This window comes from Pseudophryne corroboree, chromosome 6 (genome assembly GCF_028390025.1).
Source record: "Pseudophryne corroboree isolate aPseCor3 chromosome 6, aPseCor3.hap2, whole genome shotgun sequence".
In the NCBI taxonomy this organism is placed as follows: domain Eukaryota; kingdom Metazoa; phylum Chordata; class Amphibia; order Anura; family Myobatrachidae; genus Pseudophryne; species Pseudophryne corroboree.
In genome coordinates, this window is record NC_086449.1 from 49,950,200 (window position 1) to 49,977,555 (window position 27,356).

The following is a 27,356-nucleotide window of genomic DNA, read 5'->3' on the forward strand; positions in this document are numbered from 1 at the left end:
ACTCACCTCAGCCATGGTCCAGAGATACATCCACGTACTTGGCAAAAAAACAAACCGAACACCCGCTCCATGCCAAACTGAAAGGGGTCCCATGCTGACACATGAGACCCCTATCCCCGAATGCAGAGAGACCTGTCAGTGACAGCCGTCACAGAAAGGTCTCTAAGCCAATCAGGAAGCGCAACTTCGTTGCGCTCACCTGATTGGCTGAGCGCTGCCTGTACTGTGACAGCGCATCGCACAGCTCCCTCCATTATATTCAATGGTGGGAACTTAGCGGCTAGCGGTGAGGTCACCCGCCGGTCAGCGGCTGACCGGCGGGTGACCCCACCGCTACCCGCAAAGTTCCCACCATTGAAAGTAATGGAGCGGCTTTGCGATGCGCTGTCACAGTACAGGCAGCGCTCAGCCAATCAGGTGAGCGCCACGGAAGTAGCGCTTCCTGATTGGCTGAAGGGACGTCAGTGACAGGAGTCACGTGATGTCCCGGCATTCGGGAGAAAGGGGTCTGATGTGAAAACATTGGACCCCTTTCTAGTTCGGTATGGAGCGTGTTTTTGCGTTTTTTTTTTTTTTAAACAAGTACGTGGATTTTACTCTCTGGACGTGGATTTATCTCTGGACGCTGGAAGGTGAGTATAATTTTTTCACAGGTACCCTCGGATCGTCGGAGACCGTGGCAGTCGGCGTGTCAACATAGGTAAGTATGTGTGTGTCGGTAGTGTGTAATAAAGTTTTACTGTCGACGGTGTGTGTGTCCTGTTTTTATTTGGGTATTTTTTTTCCAGTAGTACTACAGGTACCAGCGGCCCCGTTTTTCTCCCGCATGCTGGTACTTGTGGTTCTCCAAGTACCAGCTTGCGGGGGAGGCTTGCTGGGACTTGTAGTACTACTGGAAAAAACAATATCTTTTTATTATCACAAAGGCTATCAGCCCCCCCATCCGCAGCCCATTGGATGGGGGGGACAGCCTCGGGCTTCACCCCTGGCCCTTGGGTGGCTGGGGGGGGGGACCCCTTGATTGAAGGGGTCCCCACTCCCCCAGGGTACCCCGGCCAGGGGTGACTAGTTGGATATTTAATGCCACGGCCGCAGGGCACGGCATAAAAGTGACCCCCGGCTGTGGCATTATCTGTCCAGCTAGTGGAGCCCGATGCTGGTGTTAAAAATACGGGGGACCCCTACTCTTTTTGTCCCCCGTATTTTTGGCACCAGCACCAGGCACAGAGCCCGGTGCTGGTTTTAAAAATACGGGGGATCCCTACCCAATTTTTCCCCTGCATTTTTAGAACCAGGACCAGCTCGATGAGCCCGAGGCTGGTTATGCTTTGGAGGGGGGACCCCACGCCATTTTTTTTTCGGGTTTTTCACGTTTTTTTACCGTTTTTTAAAATCGCGGCAAAATCCGCCAAATCGGACGATTTTCGCCCGCGACTCTGGCGAATCCGTTTTTCATTGAATATGGTATATTCCGGAAGCCACCTTCCGGGATTCACCTGTCGAATTGAGTCGAATTAAAAAACGGCGAAAATTGCCGCAAATTCGACCGCAATTGCATATACCCCAAAGTGGTAATTGGTTACCCTGTCTTCAAATGATCTATTACTACAGATATTTGAAGTCCTGGGAAGGACAATAAAATGAATATGTCTGAGATCGTTAGGACTTTATGGGGCTCTCTCAACGGATAAAATGATATCAGTGTGATTCATGAGATATAGATAACGAGTGATCATATATGACCATATAGGAACATTAATATACTCACTACATATGAGCAAATAGGACACTCTTTATTTACTTTGATCTCTAAGATATATTTATAAGAAGTTAATCCAGTAACATCTAATGCGCAGAACATTTACTTTTAATCACGATTTCTTTTTTATTTACACTTATTCTATCTTCCTTTTAATATTCGCTGGTTTTATTATATATTGTAATAAAAGTTATATTTTAACTTATATCCATAACTGTGCACCACCGTAGGGCAATCTTTTTCTCCTTTTTTCTACTGTATATTTACATTGCCTGTGGTAGCACCCCCCAAAAAATATTTATTGATGGACATGATTGTTATTAGATATTAAAAATGGGGGTCACCCATGTGATATAGACACACCTGTGCGGCCAGTTTCCATATAGCGAGAAAGAGTAAAGGTGGGTACACACTAATAGATATATCTGCAGATCAATTGATATGCAGATATATCTATGGACGGATCGAGCAGTGTGTTCAGCATACTCACTGCCCGATCCGTCAGGGACTAACGTCATGAACTGGGCGGGCGTCTACACACTCCCACCCAGTTCAGCTGTCAATCACCGCTGTCCGCCGCAGCATGTGTGCGGGCGGTCGGCCGACCGCCCCGTTCAGACACAGCGATGCGCCAATATATCGATAGATATATTGGCCGTCGGCTGTGCTGCGCGGCGGACGCGATACGTCTGTGAACGACAGACTTCACAGATGTATCGGCCGTACACACTGGCCGACGGTCCCGCGATATATCGGCCAGTGTGTACGGGCCTTTAGCCTAAGCATACAAGCCTCTGACAGGGGACTAGCTTGTAATAGGGGCAGGTTCTCTCATGTCTACTCCAGTGTCGAACGCAGGATTTTTCTTGGGGGTTGGGGTTCCATGTGATTACATATATACAGTACATCATGCATACACACACCTATATAGCATACAGACACACACACCTCCCACTCACCAAGCAGAAGAAGGATCAGCTGCAGTCAGGACAAGGCCCCATTCTATTAGGCTCCGCCCCAAAAAATGCTGTGATTCGCGGGTCTTCCTTGAAGCGGATAATGGGACCGCTGTGGCTATGCTAGCAGCTCTGAGTAGATGCCGGAACCTGGAGGAGCTCGCACAGACTCCTCCAAACTGCAGGCTTCTGATAGGTGTGACACGACAAGCTATTCTGTAAGCATGGTGAGGGACATGCTGCTGGGGGCAGGGGTGTATGCAGCTTTAGGTCCCACAGTCCAACTACCGGCTCCCCGTTCAGGCCCCGCCCCCATTCATTCCGAGTTCGCTCACGCGCAGTCTGTTTTCTGAGGGGGAGGGAAAGTTGCAGTGGGAATCTGGGAGCTGCCATTCAATATGCGGGGCAGCGGGGGACTCAAGCAAAATATGGGAGAGTAGGCAAGTCTGCTGTATATATATATATATATATATATATATATATAATGTGCAGTGTTATTATACAGCAGAGACTCTGTCCTAGGTTATACACATGATACACTAGGGACTATATACCAATAACATCTATCTCTATATATACTGTATATGTATAATGTGCAGTGTTATTATACAGCAGGGACGCTGTCCTAGGTTATATACATGATACGCTGGCGACTATATACCAATAACATCTATCTCTATATATACTGTATATGTATAGTGTGCAGTGATATTATACAGCAGGGACGCTGTCCTAGGTTATATACATGATACGCTGGCGACTATATACCAATAACATCTCTCTATATATACTGTATATGTATAATGTGCAGTGTTATTATACAGCAGGGACTCTGCCCTAGGTTATACACATGATACACTAGGGACTATATACCTATAACATCTCTCTCTATATATACTGTATATGTATAATGTGCAGTGTTATTATACAGCAGGGACGCTGTCCTAGGTTATACACATGATACACTAGGGACTATATACCAATAACATCTCTCTCTATATATACTGTATATGTATAATGTGCAGTGTTATTATACAGCAGGGATACTGTCCTAGGTTATACACATGATAGGATACAGATATAGCTTTCTCTCCCTATATACACCTATACTACAGATGTAGCCACGCTCATCTATACCGTGATGCATTCACACATGCCCACGCATTGCTGCATAGTGTGAAGGTGCCGCTGTGATACTGATTGCAGCGGGTGTTAGCTCCATAGGGTAACATGGTGTGTACATGCGTACGCAGTGGGCACACTTGTCACAACATCGCTGCCGCCATACACAACGATGATCATGGCTACATCTGTATATATAATATACACAATATATATGCCAGTATATGATGCTACATGTATAAATATAATGAGCACTGTGTATTACACCGCAGGGTCATCCCCATCCCCCATCTGCCGCTCGCCCACCTTCCATCCAAGGACCTTATTTAGTAAGGATTGCAAAATTATCAAATCACAATTCGGCTTATTATGGAGCGGCTGCGCATGAGCAGTGTTTGCATTGTGCACGTGCGAGTAATGGGATGCGGTCAAGATACTGCCGGCCGGAATCCCGGCGGTCGAAATACCGACGCCGCAATCCCGACCGCCGCAATCCCGACATATTCTCCCTCCGTGGGAGTCCACGACACCCATAGAGGGAGAATATAATAGTGTGCCGAGCGTAGCGAGGCACCGTGCCCGCAGTGTGGCGAGCGAAGCGAGCCCGCAAGGGGCTGCGTTCCGCTCGCCACCCCTGTCGGGATTGTGTGGTCGGGATTCCGGCGTCGGTATTTCGACCGCCGGGATTCCGACCGGCGGGATTTAGTACTGATCCCCGAGTAATAATAGCGATAGAAAATGCGTACACATCGTGATCACATGCAGACGCTGTTTCACTGACAGGAAGCCAGCGTTTCTGGGTGGAAACCTGCAATTTTCTGGGTGTGTGTGAGAAAACGCAGGCGTGCCCAGGTGTTTTTAAGGAGGGCTCCTGAATTCAGTGATGACCACTTCCAGCCTCGTGTCACAAGAGTTGTAGCCGACCTTACCTGGCGCAGATAGGAAAAATCTCCCATGTTCCGGTAATTCCGCATGGTTCTGCGATCAGCTGCATATTGCGATGCAGTCGCAGTTTCTGCAATGGGCGTTATTTCTCAATTTCTGGGCGGCAACTATTTGATCGCAGAAACTACTTTATATCAGAAATAGAAATCCTTACTGCATGAGGGGCTTAATTCAGACCTGATTGCAACAGCAAAATATTTCTGTAATGGGCAAAATCTGCAGTGCAGGTGGGGCAGATGAAACATGTGCAGAGAGAGTTAGATACGAGGCTGAAGTTAGCTTCTTATTCGGCCAGCTTCTTATTCACTTCTTATTCAAGCTCCAGCTTCTTATTCACTTCTTATTCGAACTCCAGCTTCTTATTCAGATCATTCAGTTTCGCAAGGGTTAATAAGTCTTCTGTCACAAATTTGACACCTGAAATCAACAGAGTAGGGTCCCTTGCATGTGACCCACTTGTATTTTGCCTGGCCCAACACTGTTTTGGGCATGAAATACACTGGCAAAGTGGGCACACACACCATATTTTGCCATTTTGAATAAGTAGCTGTAGTTTTGCAAGGGTTAACTAGTCTTGGGCCACAAATTTGACACCTGAAATCAACAGAGAGTGGTCACTTGCATGTGACCCACTTGTATTTTGCCTGGCCCAACGCTGTTTTGGGCATGAAATACACTGGCAAAGTGGGCACACACACCATATTTTACCATTTTGAATAAGTAGCTGTAGTTTTGCAAGGGTTAACCAGTCTTGGGCCACAAATCTGACAGCTGAAATCAACAGAGGGTGGTCACTTACATGTGACGCAGTTGTATTTTGCTTGGCCCAACGCTGTTTTGGGCATGAAATACACTGGCAAAGCGGGCACACACACCATATTTTGCCATTTTGAATAAGTAGCTGTAGTTTAGCAAGGGTTAACTAGTCTTGGGCCACAAATTTGACCCCCATAAACAACAGAGGGTGGTCACTTACATATGACGCAGTTGTATTTTGCCTGGCCCAACGCTGTTTTGAGCATGAAATATACTGGCAAAGTGGGCACACACCATATTTTACCATTTTGAATAAGTAGCTGTAGTTTTGCAAGGGTTAACCAGTCTTGGGCCACAAATTTGACACCTGAAATCAACAGAGGGTGGTCAGTTACATATGACCCACTTGTATTTTGCTTGGCCCAATGCGGTTTTGGGCATGAAATACACTGGCAAAGTGGGCACAAACACCATTTTATAAATTGCCATTTTGAATAAGTAGCTGTAGTTTTGCAAGGGTTAATTAGTCTTGGGCCACAAATTTGACACCTGAAATCAACAAAGCGTAGTCACTTACATATGACCCACTTGTATTTTGCTTGGCCCAACGCTGTTTTGGGCATGAAATACACTGGCATAGTGGGCACACACACCATATTTTCCATTTTGAATAAGTAGCTGTAGTTTTGCAAGGGTTAACCAGTCTTGGGCCACAAATTTGACACCTGAAATCAACAGAGGGTGGTCAGTTACATATGACCCACTTGTATTTTGTTTGGCCCAACACTGTTTTGGGCATGAAATACACTGGCAAAGCGGGCACACACACCATATTTTCCATTTTGAATAAGTAGCTGTAGTTTTGCAAGGGTTAACCAGTCTTGGGCCACAAATTTGACACCTGAAATCAACAAAGGGTGGTCAGTTACATATGACCCACTTGTATTTTGCTTGGCCCAATGCTGTTTTGGGCATGAAATACACTGGCAAAGTGGGCACACACACCATATTTTGCCATTTTCAATAAGTAGCTGTAGTTTTGCAAGGGTTAACTAGTCTTGGGCCACAAATTTGACACCTGAAATCAACAAAGGGTGGTCAGTTACATATGACCCACTTGTATTTTGCTTGGCCCAACGCTGTTTTGGGCATGAAATACACTGGCAAAGTGGGCACACACACCATGATTTGCTATTTTGAATAAGTAGCTGTAGTTTTGCAAGGGTTAACCAGTCTTGGGCCACAAATTTGACTCCTGAAATCAACAGAGGGTGGTCACTTACATATGACCCACTTGTATTTTGCTTGGCCCAACACTGTTTTTGGCATGAAATACACTGGCAAAGTGGGCACAGACACCATTTTATAAATTGCCATTTTGAATAAGTAGCTGTAGTTTTGCAAGGGTTAACTAGTCTTGGGCCACAAATTTGACCCCTGAAATCAACAGAGGGTGGTCACTTACATATGACCCACTTGTATTTTGCTTGGCCCAACGCTGTTTTTGGCATGAAATACACTGGCAAAGTGGGCACAAACACCATTTTATAAATTGCCATTTTGAATAAGTAGCTGTAGTTTTGCAAGGGTTAACTAGTCTTGGGCCACAAATTTGACCCCTGAAATCAACAGAGAGTGGTCACTTGCATGTGACCCACTTGTATTTTGCCTGGCCCAATGCTGTTTTGGGCATGAAATACACTGGCAAAGTGGGCACACACACCATGTTTTGCTATTTTGAATAAGTAGCTGTAGTTTTGCAAGGGTTAACTAGTCTTGGGCCACAAATTTGACCCCTGAAATCAACAGAGAGTGGTCACTTGCATGTGACCCACTTGTATTTTGCCTGGCCCAACGCTGTTTTGGGCATGAAATACACTGGCAAAGTGGGCACACACACCATATTTTCCATTTTGAATAAGTAGCTGTAGTTTTGCAAGGGTTAACCAGTCTTGGGCCACAAATTTGACACCTGAAATCAACAGAGGGTGGTCAGTTACATATGACCCACTTGTATTTTGCTTGGCCCAATGCTGTTTTGGGCATGAAATACACTGGCAAAGTGGGCACACACACCATGTTTTGCTATTTTGAATAAGTAGCTGTAGTTTTGCAAGGGTTAACTAGTCTTGGGCCACAAATTTGACCCCTGAAATCAACAGAGAGTGGTCACTTGCATGTGACCCACTTGTATTTTGCCTGGCCCAACGCTGTTTTGGGCATGAAATACACTGGCATAGTGGGCACACACACCATATTTTCCATTTTGAATAAGTAGCTGTAGTTTTGCAAGGGTTAATCAGTCTTGGGCCACAAATTTGACACCTGAAATCAACAGAGGGTGGTCAGTTACATATGACCCACTTGTATTTTGCTTGGCCCAATGCGGTTTTGGGCATGAAATACACTGGCAAAGTGGGCACAAACACCATTTTATAAATTGCCATTTTGAATAAGTAGCTGTAGTTTTGCAAGGGTTAATTAGTCTTGGGCCACAAATTTGACCCCTGAAATCAACAGAGAGTGGTCACTTGCATGTGACCCACTTGTATTTTGCCTGGCCCAACGCTGTTTTGGGCATGAAATACACTGGCATAGTGGGCACACACACCATATTTTCCATTTTGAATAAGTAGCTGTAGTTTTGCAAGGGTTAACCAGTCTTGGGCCACAAATTTGACACCTGAAATCAACAGAGGGTGGTCAGTTACATATGACCCACTTGTATTTTGTTTGGCCCAACACTGTTTTGGGCATGAAATACACTGGCAAAGCGGGCACACACACCCTATTTTCCATTTTGAATAAGTAGCTGTAGTTTTGCAAGGGTTAACCAGTCTTGTGCCACAAATTTGACCCCTGAAATCAACAGAGAGTGGTCACTTGCATGTGACCCACTTGTATTTTGCCTGGCCCAACGCTGTTTTGGGCATGAAATACACTGGCATAGTGGGCACACACACCATATTTTCCATTTTGAATAAGTAGCTGTAGTTTTGCAAGGGTTAACCAGTCTTGGGCCACAAATTTGACACCTGAAATCAACAGAGGGTGGTCAGTTACATATGACCCACTTGTATTTTGCTTGGCCCAATGCGGTTTTGGGCATGAAATACACTGGCAAAGTGGGCACAAACACCATTTTATAAATTGCCATTTTGAATAAGTAGCTGTAGTTTTGCAAGGGTTAATTAGTCTTGGGCCACAAATTTGACCCCTGAAATCAACAGAGAGTGGTCACTTGCATGTGACCCACTTGTATTTTGCCTGGCCCAACGCTGTTTTGGGCATGAAATACACTGGCATAGTGGGCACACACACCATATTTTCCATTTTTAATAAGTAGCTGTAGTTTTGCAAGGGTTAACCAGTCTTGGGCCACAAATTTGACACCTGAAATCAACAGAGGGTGGTCACTTACATATGACCCACTTGTATTTTGCTTGGCCCAATGCGGTTTTGGGCATGAAATACACTGGCAAAGTGGGCACAAACACCATTTTATAAATTGCCATTTTGAATAAGTAGCTGTAGTTTTGCAAGGGTTAATTAGTCTTGGGCCACAAATTTGACCCCTGAAATCAACAGAGAGTGGTCACTTGCATGTGACCCACTTGTATTTTGCCTGGCCCAACGCTGTTTTGGGCATGAAATACACTGGCATAGTGGGCACACACACCATATTTTCCATTTTGAATAAGTAGCTGTAGTTTTGCAAGGGTTAACCAGTCTTGGGCCACAAATTTGACACCTGAAATCAACAGAGGGTGGTCAGTTACATATGACCCACTTGTATTTTGTTTGGCCCAACACTGTTTTGGGCATGAAATACACTGGCAAAGCGGGCACACACACCCTATTTTCCATTTTGAATAAGTAGCTGTAGTTTTGCAAGGGTTAACCAGTCTTGGGCCACAAATTTGACCCCTGAAATCAACAGAGAGTGGTCACTTGCATGTGACCCACTTGTATTTTGCCTGGCCCAACGCTGTTTTGGGCATGAAATACACTGGCATAGTGGGCACACACACCATATTTTCCATTTTGAATAAGTAGCTGTAGTTTTGCAAGGGTTAACCAGTCTTGGGCCACAAATTTGACACCTGAAATCAACAGAGGGTGGTCAGTTACATATGACCCACTTGTATTTTGCTTGGCCCAATGCGGTTTTGGGCATGAAATACACTGGCAAAGTGGGCACAAACACCATTTTATAAATTGCCATTTTGAATAAGTAGCTGTAGTTTTGCAAGGGTTAATTAGTCTTGGGCCACAAATTTGACCCCTGAAATCAACAGAGAGTGGTCACTTGCATGTGACCCACTTGTATTTTGCCTGGCCCAACGCTGTTTTGGGCATGAAATACACTGGCATAGTGGGCACACACACCATATTTTCCATTTTGAATAAGTAGCTGTAGTTTTGCAAGGGTTAACCAGTCTTGGGCCACAAATTTGACACCTGAAATCAACAGAGGGTGGTCAGTTACATATGACCCACTTGTATTTTGCTTGGCCCAATGCGGTTTTGGGCATGAAGTACACTGGCAAAGTGGGCACAAACACCATTTTATAAATTGCCATTTTGAATAAGTAGCTGTAGTTTTGCAAGGGTTAATTAGTCTTGGGCCACAAATTTGACACCTGAAATCAACAAAGCGTAGTCACTTACATATGACCCACTTGTATTTTGCTTGGCCCAACGCTGTTTTGGGCATGAAATACACTGGCAAAGTGTGCCCACACACCATATTTTACCATTTTGAATAAGTAGCTATAGTTTTGCAAGAGTTAACTAGTCTTGGGACACAATTGTGAGACCTGCAATCAACAGAATGTGGTCACTTACATATCACCCACTTGTATTCTGCTTGGCCCAACATTGATTTGTGAATGAATTACGCTGGGAAAGTAGGCACAACCACCATATTATGATTTACCATTTTGAATATGTAGCTGTAGTTTTGCAAGGGTTAACTAGTCTTGGGCGACATATTTGATACCAGAAATCAAGGGTTAGATTAGCTCCTTATCGCACAGGGGAGTCATAGAGAGTCTATGTTGCGTTAAAGTTGTCTGAAGTCAGCTCTTATCCTTGCTTGAAGGAAGCTATACTCAGCAGGATTGGGGTGACGGGTCCCAGCAAAGCCCAAGAATATTATGAGTTGCAGCTGAACCCATCTGAGCCTCCAGTGGTCAAACTGGCATAATTGGCCAAACTGAGTAAAACCTGGTTACAGATAAAAACTCTTCTCAGTGGGTAGTGGAAGTGATGGCTCTAGACCAGGCTATACGGGTATCAGACCGTGGTGTAAAACACTGGGCCTTTGCAGGCTGACCCCAGACAATTGAGGAGCTAGCAGTGGTGATTGAGAGGTACCTGACCCTGGGAAATTTTAATAAAGCCAAGCAAGGGTTACAGCCAGTACATAAGCCCAATACCCAGATCCCCATTGTTAAACCAAACAGCCCGTCTCCAGTCATATGTTTTGAGTGCAGAGAGCCCAGTCATGCACAGCGGTACTTCCTAAAGCAGGGTGAGCTAGTGGATTGCAGCTCAGGGAAAACAGTACAACCTGTATTCAGTATGGCGCCTGGAATTATTTCCCCAGCTGAAACTACCATTTCATCTGATGGTACAGATTGAAGGCTGGGATATCTGGGCCTTGGTTGATACTGGCAATGAATTATCTATCATCTCTGCTAACCTGGTTCTTCCCGGGTCTGGCCAGGTTGTGCTTCTGGTAAAGATGCTATGTATACTTGGTGACATAGAAGAATGCCCATTGGTGCACCTGCCGGTGGTGATTAAAGTAAGACCAGTAAAAATGGTAGTCACAGTAGCTTCCAAACCTCTTTATCCACTAATCCTGGGCCAGGACTTCCCACTGTTGCAGGAGTTTGTTACCTGGCATGACATTGGCAGACAGACAAAGGTTAAGCTGTCGCAGGGGCCAAGATCTACTGGAAGCCAAGGTTGTATGACTGTAAACCCCTCTCTTGCCAGTGAGATTGAGACACATTAGTCCCCCATTTGCGAAAGAGTGTCTTTGCAGGACTTTAGGCGAGATCAACATAACGATGGCAACTTGTCTAATACTTTTTAAAAGGTGGTAGTGGTAAATGGTAAGGTAAACTCTGCTTTACCACCTGAAGGTGTACCTTACTTTATGTGAAAAACATTTTTTTTTTACCTTGTAACTTATTTGCAAGGTAAAAGGGTAGACCAGTTGCTGATTCCCCGAAAACACGAGCAGCTGGTACTGAGGGCGGCTCACATGCATTTATGGGGTGGCCATTTAGGGGAGAGGAAAACTCTCCAGCTATGTTTCTCCTGGCCAGGCATTCATGCTGCAGTAAAAGAATATTGTCAGGAATGCCCAGTGTACTAAAAGAATGCACCCCAGACAGAATTTAGGGCGACCTTGGTTTTCCTGACTATAATTTCCATGCCTATTCAGCCAATTTTTATAGATCTGATAGGGCCAGTAGAAAAATCGGATCATGGGCATCAGTATATATTGGTGACGGTGGACTACTCCACCGGGTACCCGGAGGCCATACCACTATGTAACATGAAATCTAGCACTATTGTCCAGGAGTTCTTGATGCTGTATACCCGTCTAGGAATACCAATAGAGGTCCTGACCGACTAAGGTACCCCTTTTGTGTCTAAATTAATGAAATACCTGTGTCGCCTGTTAAAGGTGGATAGAATTACCATTTCGGTTTACCACCCGCAGACAGACGGCTTGGTTGAATGCTTTAACAGAACCCTTATGCAGATGATGAAAAGGGCAGTGTCACAGGAGAAGCGAGATTAGGACCTACTCTTACCTTAGCTAATGTTGGCAGTTTGAGAGGTACCCCAATCCTCTTTTTTTATTATTATTATTATTATTATTATTATTATTATTATCCTTTATTTATATAGAGACTTTATATAGAGACTGTATGGGGTTTAGACCCTTCAAACTCCTCTATGGTAGACAACGCAGAGGGATACTAGATCTATTAAAAGATGGGTGGGAGCAGCAATTGTCCCAAGGGGATGCGGTTAAGATCCCGCCGGACGGAATCCCGGCGGTTGAAATACTGACGCCGGAACCCCGACCGGCACAATCCCGACATATTCTGCCTCCGTGGGTGTCCACGACACCCATAGAGGGAGAATATAAAAGTGTGCTGAGCATAGCAAAGCACCGTGCCTGCAGCGTGGCGAGCAAAGCGAGCCCACAATGGGCTGCGTTCTGCTCGCCACCCCTGTCGGGATTGTGTGGTCGAAATTCCGGCGTCAGTATTTCGACCGCCGGGATCCCATCCTGCGGGATTTAGTACTGATCCCGTCCCAAGAGCCTAACATCGTTCAGTTTGTGTCCCAATTATATGGCTGTCTAAGGCAAATTGCGCCACTTCTGACCAAGCATATGGCAAGAGCTCAACAGGATCAAAAACGCAGTCATGGCGTTACTGCTGTCAACCGGACTCTCAATAGGGGCAACAAGGTACTGATACTTGTGTCTAGGTACGGCAGGAAGGTAGAAGGAAAGAGGTAAAAGTCTACCATGTGAATTTGTTGAAGCCTTGGAAAGTGCCAGTCATCCCTCTTTAGTGGCCATGAAAACCCCAGTATGTCAGGTGCCTACTGAAGTAACTGAGTCCTAGCCAGAAACAAGAAGTGGTAAACTTAGTAGCACAGTACCAGGTTGTGTTCTCTGCCCTCCTGGGGAAAACTCAAATCATACAGCATGACAATGTTACTCCACCCAGGGGGGTGATAAAACAAAGGCAATATTGTATATCTGAGGCCCAACAGGCAGCAGTAAAACGGGAACTGGAAGTGATGCGGCGCTTGGGGGTCACAGAGTAGTCAAACAGTGAATGGAATAATCCCATTTTTTTTTAGAGCCCAAGCTTTTTGGAGCTTTGAGATTCTGTAATGACTTCAGAAAGTTAAATAAAGTTCCTCGGTTTGATTCCTATCCTATGCCCCGGGTTTATGAACTTAGCAATAAGCCTGTATCTAACTACGCTAGATTTACTGAAGGGGTACTGGCAAATTCCTCTGATGGAAGCTGCCAAAGCAACAACAGCCTTCTCTACCACAGTGGGTTTGTTCCAGTCGCACCTTCCAAAGGTGGATGCAGTGTTACAGTCTCTACAGGCACAAGGGTTCACAGCTAACCTGGAGAAGTGTGCCATCATATCTGTGGAGGCAAAGTATCTGGGGTATATTGTATGCCAAGGGTAAGTTAAACCTCAACCTGGCAAGGTGGAAGCAGTCTTCACATGGCCTAAGCTAAAATGTATGTCGCAACTCAGGATATTCTTTGGTCTGGTGGGCTATTATCGTAGGTTCAGGGGTGGAACTTGCAGCGGTGCAACCGGCAGGGCCCCTCCACGATGAAGGGGCCCACAGCCGGAGGCACTACAATGAGTGAGACTGACTCATTACATGCCACCTGCCGGCGCGCTGCAAGCCGCCGCTTCCCCTTAACAGAATGAGGCTGAGCTGCAGTCTGGCCAGAGGGGGAGGAGGATGCAGTGGAGGAGTCTGGAGAAGGAGAAGGGGCCATCTTCCCCTCTCATTCACGGGCAGCCCAGCTGTTTCTTTTTGCTACCGGAGCCGGAGCATCACGTGACCATGCGGCTAAACTGTAGAGTTAGTGCAGCAGCATTCCTTGTAAAGGCGGTAAGGCAGCTGTGTGTTTATTTATTTTTATTTTATTATACATTTTTCTAATTGTACATTTCATCCTGCAAACTCAGAATCGCGGACCTCGAAGAGGCGGAGCCTACATTGAGGGGGCGGAGATTGGGAGGTGGTGGTCTCTCTGCAAATAGTAATGGTGACTGTGCAGTGACATATAACATACAGCACAGCATAGAGTGACCCCACTAAGGCAGCCAGGCACAGGGTCATGTGTTGTCACCCAGGGTGCATGTGCTGCTGCTGGCTGCATGATGCATAGTGTGGACATCTGTCTCCATGGGCCTTGTGTATCCTTGTACAAAGGAATTGTCCCATTTTTATACAGTGAGAAGTCTTCTGAGTTTTTGTGGGAGTTGGATACAATTGGCCGACAGTTATCATATTGATATTCATTATGTCGACATAAAGAACTGTCAACAAACAGTCCCTTGTGATATAGCAGTTTCGTACTTTATACCGGTGACAGCAGTGCCTTTTTCTGGATCACATTGCATTGGCGATGTCTCAGCAGTGTTCTGGTGAGTATTTTCCCCATTATCCCTAATCCCTAAACCTTTCCCTAGTAGCTAACCTTAACCTTTACCCCTCCCCACAGCCTAACCCTAGCCACCACCCCAGTGCCTCACCCCTCCCCCCCAGCAGCCTAACCCTAAAACTTTACCGTAGTGCCTACTATATTGGCGTTATGTGTAAAAGAAGCTCTACTGTGTGGCGTAATGTGTATAAGGAGCTCTACTGTGTGGCTTAACCTGTATAAGGGGTATTACTGTGTGGTGTAACGTCTATAAGAAGCACCACTGTGTGGCGTAACGTGTATAAGGAGCACTATTGTGTGGCGTAAAGTGTATAAGGACCATTACAGTGTGTTGTAACGTGTATAAGGAGCTCTACTGTGTTGCGTAACATGTATAAGGAACAGTACTGGGTGGAGTAACGTGTATCAGGAGCACTACTGTGTGGTATAACGTATATTAAGATACTACTGTGTGGTATAACGTATATTAAGATACTACTGTGTGGCGTAACATGTATAAGAGGCACTACTGTGTGTTGTAATGTGTATAAGAACTACTGTGTGGCGTAACGTGTAGAAGGAGCTCTACTATGTGGCGTAATGCGTATAAGAAGCAGTACTGTGTGGCATAACGTGTTTCAGGAGCACTACTGTGTGGCGTAACGTGTAGAAGGAGCTCTACTATGTGGCGTAATGCGTATAAGAAGCAATACTGTGTGGCATAACGTGTTTCAGGAGCACTACTGTTCAGTGTAATGTAATGTAAATCAGTGTAATGTAATGAGGTTGCACTACTGTGTGGCATAATTTGAATTGGTGGTACTATTGTGTGCCCACACCCCTTTTCAATGAGACCATGCCCTATTTTTTGACACACGTTTTGGATCTTGGGCGGGCTGGGGCAACGCATTTTGTTGCACCTCGGCCCACCATGGTCTTGTTCCGCCACTGCGTAGGTGCATGCGCGAATTTGCCACAGGGCAGCATCATTCACTGAATGTCTGAGGAAACAGTCCCCAGACAAGATCTAATCACAGATGTGCTAAATGTAGCACATCTACAATCATGTACTCTGACATGCGGGTGGATGCCCAGCACAGGGCTGGTCCGCCCTGCATGACTGGCCCTAGCCCCCCCCATCCCCCTCGCACAGGTACAAAACCATTGCACGGTGTCGATGATTTTGTACCTGATGAGTAACTCCCTGCAAACGAAGCTCCTGCACGCTGGCAGTCCGCTACTCGCCACATCCCGGGTCGCAGAGTCTGTGTGTAACACCACGCAGCTGCCTCGGGCCACCCCCCAACGGTCCAGACAGGCCTCCGTTGTCCGGACCGTGGTTCTAAAGCCGGTGGCATGCCCCTTCCCACCACATGACCGCCTCTGCCTGTCAATCAGGCAGAGGCGATCGAAGCCCTGAGATGCTGATAGAATCTCACTGGGCTCCCGGATTGCGCACTCCACAAAGTAATTCAGACTGCGATCGCTGCTGCTGCAATGATGCAGTCTGAATTACCCCCTAGGCCCGCAGACACTACATTGCAGAATTTAAGAAAAGCTTTATGCGCAGAGACTGTATTGATAGGCTCCTGATTCCAGGTGTCAAATTTGTGGCCCAAGACTGGTTAACCCTTGTAAAACTACAGCTACTTATTCAATATGGTAAAATATGGTGTTTGTGCCCACTTTGCCAGTGTATTTCATGCCCAAAACAGCGTTGGGCCAAACAAAATACAAGTGGGTGATATGTAAGTGACCACCCTCTGCTGATTTCATGTGTCAAATTTGTGGCCCAAGACTAGTTAACCCTTGCAAAACTACAGCTACTTATTCAAAATGGCAAAATATGGTGTGTGTGCCCACTTTGCCAGTGTATTTCATGCCCAAAACAGCGTTGGGCCAAACAAAATACAAGTGGGTGATATGTAAGTGACCACCCTCTGCTGATTTCAGGGGTCAAATTTGTGGCCCAAGACTAGTTAACCCTTGCAAAACCACAGCTACTTATTCAAAATAGCAATTTATAAAATGGTGTTTATGCCCACTTTGCCAGTGTATTTCATGCCCAAAACAGCGTTGGGCCAAACAAAATACAAGTGGGTGATATGTAAGTGACCACCCTCTGCTGATTTCAGGGGTCAAATTTGTGGCCCAAGACTAGTTAACCCTTGCAAAACTACAGCTACTTATTCAAAATGGCAAAATATGGTGTGTGCCCACTTTGCCAGTGTATTTCATGCCCAAAACAGCGTTGGGCCAAACAAAATACAAGTGGGTGATATGTAAGTGACCACCCTCTGCTGATTTCATGTGTCAAATTTGTGGCCCAAGACTAGTTAACCCTTGCAAAACTACAGCTACTTATTCAAAATGGCAAAATATGGTGTGTGTGCCCACTTTGCCAGTGTATTTCATGCCCAAAACAGCGTTGGGCCAAACAAAATACAAGTGGGTGATATGTAAGTGACCACCCTCTGCTGATTTCAGGGGTCAAATTTGTGGCCCAAGACTAGTTAACCCTTGCAAAACCACAGCTACTTATTCAAAATAGCAATTTATAAAATGGTGTTTATGCCCACTTTGCCAGTGTATTTCATGCCCAAAACAGCGTTGGGCCAAACAAAATACAAGTGGGTGATATGTAAGTGACCACCCTCTGCTGATTTCAGGGGTCAAATTTGTGGCCCAAGACTAGTTAACCCTTGCAAAACTACAGCTACTTATTCAAAATGGCAAAATATGCTGTGTGTGCCCACTTTGCCAGTGTATTTCATGCCCAAAACAGCGTTGGGCCAAACAAAATACAAGTGGGTGATATGTAAGTGACCACCCTCTGCTGATTTCAGGGGTCAAATTTGTGGCCCAAGACTAGTTAACCCTTGCAAAACCACAGCTACTTATTCAAAATAGCAATTTATAAAATGGTGTTTATGCCCACTTTGCCAGTGTATTTCATGCCCAAAACAGCGTTGGGCCAAACAAAATACAAGTGGGTGATATGTAAGTGACCACCCTCTGCTGATTTCAGGGGTCAAATTTGTGGCCCAAGACTAGTTAACCCTTGCAAAACTACAGCTACTTATTCAAAATGGCAAAATATGGTGTGTGCCCACTTTGCCAGTGTATTTCATGCCCAAAACAGCGTTGGGCCAAACAAAATACAAGTGGGTGATATGTAAGTGACCACCCTCTGCTGATTTCATGTGTCAAATTTGTGGCCCAAGACTAGTTAACCCTTGCAAAACCACAGCTACTTATTCAAAATAGCAATTTATAAAATGGTGTTTATGCCCACTTTGCCAGTGTATTTCATGCCCAAAACAGCGTTGGGCCAAACAAAATACAAGTGGGTGATATGTAAGTGACCACCCTCTGCTGATTTCAGGGGTCAAATTTGTGGCCCAAGACTAGTTAACCCTTGCAAAACTACAGCTACTTATTCAAAATGGCAAAATATGGTGTGTGTGCCCACTTTGCCAGTGTATTTCATGCCCAAAACAGCGTTGGGCCAGGCAAAATACAAGTGGGTCACATGCAAGTGACCACTCTCTGTTGATTTCAGGGGTAAAATTTGTGGCCCAAGACTAGTTAACCCTTGCAAAACTACAGCTACTTATTCAAAATAGCAATTTATAAAATGGTGTTTATGCCCACTTTGCCAGTGTATTTCATGCCCAAAACAGCATTGGGCCAAACAAAATACAAGTGGGTGATATGTAAGTGACCACCCTCTGCTGATTTCAGGGGTCAAATTTGTGGCCCAAGACTAGTTAACCCTTGCAAAACTACAGCTACTTATTCAAAATAGCAATTTATAAAATGGTGTTTATGCCCACTTTGCCAGTGTATTTCATGCCCAAAACAGCGTTGGGCCAAACAAAATACAAGTGGGTGATATGTAAGTGACCACCCTCTGCTGATTTCAGGGGTCAAATTTGTGGCCCAAGACTAGTTAACCCTTGCAAAACTACAGCTACTTATTCAAAATGGCAAAATATGCTGTGTGTGCCCACTTTGCCAGTGTATTTCATGCCCAAAACAGCATTGGGTCAAGCAAAATACAAGTGGGTGATATGTAAGTGACCACCCTCTGTTGATTTCAGGGGTAAAATTTGTGGCCCAAAACTATTTAACCCTTGCAAAACTACAGCTACTTATTCAAAATATCAAAATATGGTGTGTGCCCACTTTGCCAGTGTATTTCATGCCCAAAACAGCGTTGGGCCAAACAAAATACAAATGAGTGATATGTAAGTGACCACCCTCTATTGATTTCAGGTGTCAAATTTGTGGCCCAAGACTAGTTAACCCTTGCAAAACTACAGCTACTTATTCAAAATGGCAAAATATGGTGTGTGTGCCCACTTTGCCAGTGTATTTCATGCCCAAAACAGCATTGGGCCAGGCAAAATACAAGTGGGTCACATGCAAGTGACCACTCTCTGTTGATTTCAGGGGTAAAATTTGTGGCCCAAGACTAGTTAACCCTTGCAAAACTACAGCTACTTATTCAAAATAGCAATTTATAAAATGGTGTTTATGCCCACTTTGCCAGTGTATTTCATGCCCAAAACAGCATTGGGCCAAGCAAAATACAAGTGGGTGATATGTAAGTGACCACCCTCTGTTGATTTCAGGGGTAAAATTTGTGGCCCAAGACTAGTTAACCCTTGCAAAACTACAGCTACTTATTCAAAATGGCAAAATATGGTGTGTGTGCCCATTTTGCCAGTGTATTTCATGCCCAAAACAGCGTTGGGCCAAACAAAATACAAGTGGGTGATATGTAAGTGACCACCCTCTGCTGATTTCAGGGGTCAAATTTGTGGCCCAAGACTAGTTAACCCTTGCAAAACTACAGCTACTTATTCAAAATGGCAAAATATGCTGTGTGTGCCCACTTTGCCAGTGTATTTCATGCCCAAAACAGCATTGGGTCAAGCAAAATACAAGTGGGTGATATGTAAGTGACCACCCTCTGTTGATTTCAGGGGTAAAATTTGTGGCCCAAAACTATTTAACCCTTGCAAAACTACAGCTACTTATTCAAAATATCAAAATATGGTGTGTGCCCACTTTGCCAGTGTATTTCATGCCCAAAACAGCGTTGGGCCAAACAAAATACAAATGAGTGATATGTAAGTGACCACCCTCTATTGATTTCAGGTGTCAAATTTGTGGCCCAAGACTAGTTAACCCTTGCAAAACTACAGCTACTTATTCAAAATGGCAAAATATGGTGTGTGTGCCCACTTTGCCAGTGTATTTCATGCCCAAAACAGCGTTGGGCCAAACAAAATACAAGTGGGTGATATGTAAGTGACCACCCTCTGCTGATTTCATGTGTCAAATTTGTGGCCCAAGACTAGTTAACCCTTGCAAAACCACAGCTACTTATTCAAAATAGCAATTTATAAAATGGTGTTTATGCCCACTTTGCCAGTGTATTTCATGCCCAAAACAGCGTTGGGCCAAACAAAATACAAGTGGGTGATATGTAAGTGACCACCCTCTGCTGATTTCAGGGGTCAAATTTGTGGCCCAAGACTAGTTAACCCTTGCAAAACTACAGCTACTTATTCAAAATGGCAAAATATGGTGTGTGTGCCCACTTTGCCAGTGTATTTCATGCCCAAAACAGCATTGGGCCAGGCAAAATACAAGTGGGTCACATGCAAGTGACCACTCTCTGTTGATTTCAGGGGTAAAATTTGTGGCCCAAGACTAGTTAACCCTTGCAAAACTACAGCTACTTATTCAAAATAGCAATTTATAAAATGGTGTTTATGCCCACTTTGCCAGTGTATTTCATGCCCAAAACAGCATTGGGCCAGGCAAAATACAAGTGGGTGATATGTAAGTGACCACCCTCTGTTGATTTCAGGGGTAAAATTTGTGGCCCAAGACTAGTTAACCCTTGCAAAACTACAGCTACTTATTCAAAATGGCAAAATATGGTGTGTGTGCCCATTTTGCCAGTGTATTTCATGCCCAAAACAGCGTTGGGCCAAACAAAATACAAGTGGGTGATATGTAAGTGACCACCCTCTGCTGATTTCAGGGGTCAAATTTGTGGCCCAAGACTAGTTAACCCTTGCAAAACTACAGCTACTTATTCAAAATGGCAAAATATGCTGTGTGTGCCCACTTTGCCAGTGTATTTCATGCCCAAAACAGCATTGGGTCAAGCAAAATACAAGTGGGTGATATGTAAGTGACCACCCTCTGTTGATTTCAGGGGTAAAATTTGTGGCCCAAAACTATTTAACCCTTGCAAAACTACAGCTACTTATTCAAAATATCAAAATATGGTGTGTGCCCACTTTGCCAGTGTATTTCATGCCCAAAACAGCGTTGGGCCAAACAAAATACAAATGAGTGATATGTAAGTGACCACCCTCTATTGATTTCAGGTGTCAAATTTGTGGCCCAAGACTAGTTAACCCTTGCAAAACTACAGCTACTTATTCAAAATGGCAAAATATGGTGTGTGTGCCCACTTTGCCAGTGTATTTCATGCCCAAAACAGCATTGGGCCAGGCAAAATACAAGTGGGTCACATGCAAGTGACCACTCTCTGTTGATTTCAGGGGTAAAATTTGTGGCCCAAGACTAGTTAACCCTTGCAAAACTACAGCTACTTATTCAAAATAGCAATTTATAAAATGGTGTTTATGCCCACTTTGCCAGTGTATTTCATGCCCAAAACAGCATTGGGCCAAGCAAAATACAAGTGGGTGATATGTAAGTGACCACCCTCTGTTGATTTCAGGGGTAAAATTTGTGGCCCAAGACTAGTTAACCCTTGCAAAACTACAGCTACTTATTCAAAATGGCAAAATATGGTGTGTGTGCCCATTTTGCCAGTGTATTTCATGCCCAAAACAGCGTTGGGCCAAACAAAATACAAGTGGGTGATATGTAAGTGACCACCCTCTGCTGATTTCAGGGGTCAAATTTGTGGCCCAAGACTAGTTAACCCTTGCAAAACTACAGCTACTTATTCAAAATGGCAAAATATGCTGTGTGTGCCCACTTTGCCAGTGTATTTCATGCCCAAAACAGCATTGGGTCAAGCAAAATACAAGTGGGTGATATGTAAGTGACCACCCTCTGTTGATTTCAGGGGTAAAATTTGTGGCCCAAAACTATTTAACCCTTGCAAAACTACAGCTACTTATTCAAAATATCAAAATATGGTGTGTGCCCACTTTGCCAGTGTATTTCATGCCCAAAACAGCGTTGGGCCAAACAAAATACAAATGAGTGATATGTAAGTGACCACCCTCTATTGATTTCAGGTGTCAAATTTGTGGCCCAAGACTAGTTAACCCTTGCAAAACTACAGCTACTTATTCAAAATGGCAAAATATGGTGTGTGTGCCCACTTTGCCAGTGTATTTCATGCCCAAAACAGCGTTGGGCCAAACAAAATACAAGTGGGTGATATGTAAGTGACCACCCTCTGCTGATTTCAGGGGTCAAATTTGTGGCCCAAGACTAGTTAACCCTTGCAAAACTACAGCTACTTATTCAAAATGGCAAAATATGGTGTGTGTGCCCACTTTGCCAGTGTATTTCATGCCCAAAACAGCATTGGGCCAGGCAAAATACAAGTGGGTCACATGCAAGTGACCACTCTCTGTTGATTTCAGGTGTCAAATTTGTGGCCCAAGACTAGTTAACCCTTGCAAAACTACAGCTACTTATTCAAAATAGCAATTTATAAAATGGTGTTTATGCCCACTTTGCCAGTGTATTTCATGCCCAAAACAGCATTGGGCCAAGCAAAATACAAGTGGGTGATATGTAAGTGACCACCCTCTGTTGATTTCAGGTGTCAGATTTGTGGCCCAAGACTGGTTAATCCTTGCAAAACTACAGCTACTTATTCAAAATGGTAAAATATGGTGTGTGTGCCCACTTTGCCAGTGTATTTCATGCCCAAAACAGCGTTGGGCCAAACAAAATACAAGTGGGTGATATGTAAGTGACCACCCTCTGCTGATTTCAGGGGTCAAATTTGTGGCCCAAGACTAGTTAACCCTTGCAAAACTACAGCTACTTATTCAAAATGGCAAAATATGCTGTGTGTGCCCACTTTGCCAGTGTATTTCATGCCCAAAACAGCATTGGGTCAAGCAAAATACAAGTGGGTGATATGTAAGTGACCACCCTCTGTTGATTTCAGGGGTAAAATTTGTGGCCCAAAACTATTTAACCCTTGCAAAACTACAGCTACTTATTCAAAATATCAAAATATGGTGTGTGCCCACTTTGCCAGTGTATTTCATGCCCAAAACAGCGTTGGGCCAAACAAAATACAAATGAGTGATATGTAAGTGACCACCCTCTATTGATTTCAGGTGTCAAATTTGTGGCCCAAGACTAGTTAACCCTTGCAAAACTACAGCTACTTATTCAAAATGGCAAAATATGGTGTGTGTGCCCACTTTGCCAGTGTATTTCATGCCCAAAACAGCATTGGGCCAGGCAAAATACAAGTGGGTCACATGCAAGTGACCACTCTCTGTTGATTTCAGGGGTAAAATTTGTGGCCCAAGACTAGTTAACCCTTGCAAAACTACAGCTACTTATTCAAAATAGCAATTTATAAAATGGTGTTTATGCCCACTTTGCCAGTGTATTTCATGCCCAAAACAGCATTGGGCCAAGCAAAATACAAGTGGGTGATATGTAAGTGACCACCCTCTGTTGATTTCAGGGGTAAAATTTGTGGCCCAAGACTAGTTAACCCTTGCAAAACTACAGCTACTTATTCAAAATGGCAAAATATGGTGTGTGTGCCCATTTTGCCAGTGTATTTCATGCCCAAAACAGCGTTGGGCCAAACAAAATACAAGTGGGTGATATGTAAGTGACCACCCTCTGCTGATTTCAGGGGTCAAATTTGTGGCCCAAGACTAGTTAACCCTTGCAAAACTACAGCTACTTATTCAAAATGGCAAAATATGCTGTGTGTGCCCACTTTGCCAGTGTATTTCATGCCCAAAACAGCATTGGGTCAAGCAAAATACAAGTGGGTGATATGTAAGTGACCACCCTCTGTTGATTTCAGGGGTAAAATTTGTGGCCCAAAACTATTTAACCCTTGCAAAACTACAGCTACTTATTCAAAATATCAAAATATGGTGTGTGCCCACTTTGCCAGTGTATTTCATGCCCAAAACAGCGTTGGGCCAAACAAAATACAAATGAGTGATATGTAAGTGACCACCCTCTATTGATTTCAGGTGTCAAATTTGTGGCCCAAGACTAGTTAACCCTTGCAAAACTACAGCTACTTATTCAAAATGGCAAAATATGGTGTGTGTGCCCACTTTGCCAGTGTATTTCATGCCCAAAACAGCGTTGGGCCAAACAAAATACAAGTGGGTGATATGTAAGTGACCACCCTCTGCTGATTTCAGGGGTCAAATTTGTGGCCCAAGACTAGTTAACCCTTGCAAAACTACAGCTACTTATTCAAAATGGCAAAATATGGTGTGTGTGCCCACTTTGCCAGTGTATTTCATGCCCAAAACAGCATTGGGCCAGGCAAAATACAAGTGGGTCACATGCAAGTGACCACTCTCTGTTGATTTCAGGTGTCAAATTTGTGGCCCAAGACTAGTTAACCCTTGCAAAACTACAGCTACTTATTCAAAATAGCAATTTATAAAATGGTGTTTATGCCCACTTTGCCAGTGTATTTCATGCCCAAAACAGCATTGGGCCAAGCAAAATACAAGTGGGTGATATGTAAGTGACCACCCTCTGTTGATTTCAGGGGTAAAATTTGTGGCCCAAGACTAGTTAACCCTTGCAAAACTACAGCTACTTATTCAAAATGGCAAAATATGGTGTGTGTGCCCATTTTGCCAGTGTATTTCATGCCCAAAACAGCGTTGGGCCAAACAAAATACAAGTGGGTGATATGTAAGTGACCACCCTCTGCTGATTTCAGGGGTCAAATTTGTGGCCCAAGACTAGTTAACCCTTGCAAAACTACAGCTACTTATTCAAAATGGCAAAATATGGTGTGTGTGCCCACTTTGCCAGTGTATTTCATGCCCAAAACAGCATTGGGCCAGGCAAAATACAAGTGGGTCACATGCAAGTGACCACTCTCTGTTGATTTCAGGGGTAAAATTTGTGGCCCAAGACTAGTTAACCCTTGCAAAACTACAGCTACTTATTCAAAATAGCAATTTATAAAATGGTGTTTATGCCCACTTTGCCAGTGTATTTCATGCCCAAAACAGCATTGGGCCAAGCAAAATACAAGTGGGTGATATGTAAGTGACCACCCTCTGTTGATTTCAGGGGTAAAATTTGTGGCCCAAGACTAGTTAACCCTTGCAAAACTACAGCTACTTATTCAAAATGGCAAAATATGGTGTGTGTGCCCATTTTGCCAGTGTATTTCATGCCCAAAACAGCGTTGGGCCAAACAAAATACAAGTGGGTGATATGTAAGTGACCACCCTCTGCTGATTTCAGGGGTCAAATTTGTGGCCCAAGACTAGTTAACCCTTGCAAAACTACAGCTGCTTATTCAAAATGGCAAAATATGGTGTGTGTGCCCACTTTGCCAGTGTATTGTATGCCCAAAACAGCGTTGGGCCAAGCAAAATACAAGTGGGTCATATGTAAGTGACCACCCTCTGTTGATTTCAGGGGTCAAATTTGTGGCCCAAGACTAGTTAACCCTTGCAAAACTACAGCTACTTATTCAAAATGGCAATTTATAAAATGGTGTCTGTGCCCACTTTGCCAGTGTATTTCATGCCCAAAACAGCGTTGGGCCAAGCAAAATACAAGTGGGTCATATGTAAGTGACCACCCTCTGTTGATTTCAGTTGTCAAATTTGTGGCCCAAGACTGGTTAACCCTTGCAAAACTACAGCTACTTATTCAAAATAGCAAATCATGGTGTGTGTGCCCACTTTGCCAGTGTATTTCATGCCCAAAACAGCGTTGAGCCAGGAAAAATACAAGTGGGTCACATGCAAGTGACCACCCTCTGTTTTTGCGGGTCAAATGTGTGGCCCAAGACTGGTTAACCCTTGCAAAACTACAGCTACTTATTCAAAATGGTAAGATATGGTGTGTGTGCCCACTTTGCCAGTGTACTGTATTTCATGCCCAAAACAGCGTTGGGCCAAGCAAAATACAACTCCGTCATATGTAAGTGACCACCCTCTGTTGATTTCAGGTGTCAGATTTGTGGCCCAAGACTGGTTAACCCTTGCAAAACTACAGCTACTTATTCAAAATGGTAAAATATGGTGTGTGTGCCCACTTTGCCAGTGTATTTCATGCCCAAAACAGCGTTGGGCCAGGCAAAATACAAGTGGGTCACATGCAAGTGACCACTCTCTGTTGATTTCAGGTGTCAAATTTGTGGCCCAAGACTAGTTAACCCTTGCAAAACTACAGCTACTTATTCAAAATGGCAAAATATGGTGTGTGTGCCCACTTTGCCAGTGTATTTCATGCCCAAAACAGTGTTGGGCCAGGCAAAATACAAGTGGGTCACATGCAAGGGACCCTACTCTGTTGATTTCAGGTGTCAAATTTGTGACAGAAGACTCATTAACCCTTGCGAAACTGAATGATCTGAATAAGAAGCTGGAGTTCGAATAAGAAGTGAATAAGAAGCTGGAGCTTGAATAAGAAGTGAATAAGAAGCTGGCCGAATAAGAAGCTAACTTCAGCCTCGTGAGTTAGATGTGGGTGGGGTGTGTTAAAACTGAAATCTAAATTGCAGTGTAAAAATAAAGCAGCCAGTATTTACCCTGCACAGAAACAGTATAACCCATCCAAATCTAACTCTCTCTGCACATGTTACATCTGCCCTACCTGCAGTGCACATGGTTTTGCCCATTAGAGAGAGATTTTGCTTTTGCGATCAGGTCTGAATTAGGGCCTAGGTCCCATGTGTGGGAAGTTGGTCACACATACCATATATGGTGCCCACAGACGTCTCTCATACACCAGGAACATCGCTCACCTCACTGCCGGTCACCGTCACCTCCTCTCCCGCCGCCTCCTCCACTGAAATGTGTTGTGTCCAATGTTGCCAACTCTAAAATAAAAACAAGCAGCTGATGAGTGAAAAACAAGCCCAGCACCAGCGTCCTCACTCCTGCTCCTCTCTCCACACACACAGGAAACTTCTCCTCCCTCCCCTCCTTCCCCTAATCCATGTCCTCCACTCTGAGCTCACACAGAGCCTCTCTCTCACTTCCTGATTGCATTAACTCCTTCAGCTCCTGAAGTGGTGACAGCCCCATAGTAAAGCAGGACAATGCAAGGGTGTGGATCATAGGATCCACAGTGTCTAGGTCGACAATGTTTGGTTTGACAGTCACTAGGTCGACAGTGTAACCCTCCCTTATATCTGACAAGGTTACTAATTCTAATAATATGCCTCCACCCAAGCTATTGCTCTAATAACAGGCTGCCTGGGATGCCTGACTTCTATCAGTACTTTGTATGTGGGTTTTGTTACATATATATATATATATATATATATATATATATATATATATATATATATATTACCCATATACCCGTTCTTCTTTCC

General features: G+C 44.3%; 2 protein-coding genes across 2 annotated transcripts in view; both read right to left on the bottom strand.

The window, feature by feature from the left end:
• The window catches only part of LOC134936067 (zinc finger protein 84-like), a 59,186-nt gene extending 32,215 nt beyond the window's left edge, over positions 1-26,971 (bottom strand). Inside the window, exon 1 of the mRNA XM_063930976.1 lies at positions 26,781-26,971. The gene's annotated coding sequence lies outside the window, so the exon portion shown is untranslated. The remainder of the gene's footprint in view (positions 1-26,780) is intronic.
• The window catches only part of LOC134936070 (gastrula zinc finger protein XlCGF17.1-like), a 392,476-nt gene that overhangs the window by 127,731 nt on the left and 237,389 nt on the right, over positions 1-27,356 (bottom strand). The gene's annotated exons all lie outside the window — the stretch shown is intronic.